Source organism: Babylonia areolata, chromosome 29, assembly GCF_041734735.1.
Source record: "Babylonia areolata isolate BAREFJ2019XMU chromosome 29, ASM4173473v1, whole genome shotgun sequence".
Classification (NCBI taxonomy): domain Eukaryota; kingdom Metazoa; phylum Mollusca; class Gastropoda; order Neogastropoda; family Buccinidae; genus Babylonia; species Babylonia areolata.
In genome coordinates this window covers 16,587,980-16,590,479 of record NC_134904.1, presented here as the reverse complement: position 1 = coordinate 16,590,479, position 2,500 = coordinate 16,587,980, and the positions used below count along the sequence as shown (strand labels likewise).

The 2,500-nt window shown below is 41.4% G+C and overlaps 1 protein-coding gene across 5 annotated transcripts in view; it reads left to right on the top strand.

The window, feature by feature from the left end:
* The window catches only part of LOC143274998 (uncharacterized), a 316,928-nt gene that overhangs the window by 87,409 nt on the left and 227,019 nt on the right, over positions 1-2,500 (top strand). The window lies entirely within an intron of this gene.

Genomic DNA, 2,500 nt, shown 5'->3' with positions numbered 1-2,500 from the left:
AACAACATACACACACCTCCCTCCCACCATACTTCAGAACCATTGTTCCACTGAACTAAAGAACCAACACATCACCAAGTTTATTCCTGCCTACGACCACAGATTTCATGTAGAAACCCGTGTGCTGTGACTTCACTGGGCAGCAGTGTTTGAAGAAGAAGAAGAAGAAGAAAAAGAAGGAAAAAAAAAAGCAGAAGAAGAAGAAGGAAATAAAAAGCCAACAGAAAGGGGATCAGGATGGGCTAACACGCCGCCACACCGTCACTAACATATCTGTTGGACACAGTAGTCCGTGTTTCTCCCTGTTGAACCACTCATGTACCTCTCAGCACCCCGGCTCCACATCAAAGTGAGTGGTGTTACCGTTTGCTCGTTCCAGCCATTAGCCCCCCCCCTCACCCCCGCCCATCCCCCCCACCCCCCCTCCCCCCCTCCCGTTAGTGTTAGAAATACTCTGCCGGTAAAAAAAAAACGAAAAAAACAACCCCAACTACTTTCGGATTAGACAGTCTCTAAGTATCGGTGTTTTTTTTTTTCCGAACATCGACAAAACTGCATTGCTCAAAGGAATTTTAAGGGCAGTATCAGTATCAGTATCAGTAGCTCAAGGAGGCGTCACTGCGTTCGGTCAAATCCATATACGCTACACCACACCTGCCAAGCAGATGCCTGAGCAGCAGCGTAACCCAACGCGCTTAGTCAGGCCTGGAGAAAAAAAAAAGAATGAATAAAATAACAATAAATAAATAGAAAATAATAGATAAATACATAGAAATACTACTACTAATGATAATAATATTTATAAGGCGCAAATTCTTGATGAAGTCAACTCTAAGCGTACAAAAACAAAAGAAAAAAAAGAAAAAAAAAGAGAAAAAAAAAAAAGATAAAATAAAATAAAATAAAATAAAATTTTAAGAGCACTTGGTAAATTATTCACACAACGAAAAAAAAAAAAGGGGAGAAAAATTCGCATTGTTTTAGTCAGTTATAGTTCTCAAATTCCTTTCTCAGTGACTCCAAATGATTCTTTGAACAAAACAAAATACAACAGAACAGAAAAAAAAGAAGAAAACAACGTCAACAAAAAGTGTGTTGTGGAACTGCGGGCTGAAAAAGTGGTTTGGAATTCCGGCTGAATCAGTGAATGGACACCAGTTACTGCCTGGTTTCCAAAGTCAGAAAATGCATTCATTGCAAACCAGTTACGTCAGAAGCGTTTTTTTTTTTTTTTACCACAGTTGTTTCATTTTCGGATTAATTTTCAAGAATGTGTCAGTGCGTGCGTACTTGTACGAACGATGTATCATACACTACAGTACGTCTGTACCGGAAGTGAAAGAGCAGATGCCTGACCTTTGCACAAACCCAACACGATGCTCATACCTTGTGTGTCTACCCAAGGTTTGTGTGAAACATTAATCTAACATGAAACGAAAGTGAAAAAAAAACACACCAAAACATAAAGGCTGTAAGGTGAAAAAAAAAAAAAAAAAAAAAAAAAAAAAGAAAGAAGAAAAGAAAAAAAGAGCACCGTTGGTATCAGTATCAGTATCAGTAGCTCAAGGAGGCGTCACTGCGTTCGGTCAAATCCATATACGCTACACCACATCTGCCAAGCAGATGCCTGACCAGTAGCGTAACCCAACGCGCTTAGTCAGGCCTTGAGGGAAAAAAAAAAGAAAAAAAGAAAAGAAAAATACATAAAAACTAACGTTGTATGGAGAGAATGTAATGCAATCTGATGTTATGTAATGTGATGTAATGCACACGACTTCACAATTTCCCAGGGGCAGATTGAGTCAGGATAAAGACGTCAAATGTCAGTGGCAGTGCTCATTTTATGGCTGGAACTGGAGGTGGTTTTTTTTCCTGCCCACAAAAACTATAGGATTACCAGGCCAGGGTATATATCGCCTCTTCTTCTGCTTCTGGGGCTTTGTTTACTTAGGTGATTGTAGATTATGTTTGCTTCTGTGGTTTTGTCCAGTGAGGCAGGTGATTGTAGATTATGTTTTGTTGAGTGTGTGTGAGTCACGGCCCGGCCACGAAGTCGTGGAGAGACAGGTGAACAGTATACCTGTGGGTTTTGTGGACAGGTGTTGGGTTGGACTCCAGGGGGTCTGTCAGTCTGTGCATGCACGCACGCACTCGTGCGCGCACGTGTGTGTGTGTGTGTGTGTGTGTGTGTGTGTGTGTGTGTGTGTGTGCGCATGCGTGCGTGCATACTTGCGCGTGCGCGCGCGCGTGTGTGTGTGAGCCCAGCATTCCAAAGAAATGAAGTGCGTGTGGTTATAGTGTTATATAAAGTTTCGGCTCATCGCTAGGCTTATATCAGAGACAGACAATAGCTTACAGTTGTGACGACAGCAAAGTGAGAGCTATATATATATATATATGTGTGTGTGATCATTTGTTTCTCCACTGCAGTGCGAATTCATTTCAGCTTAGTCTTCTTTTTAAGGACTATAACTCTCAAACTAGGAGGCAAGACTGCACT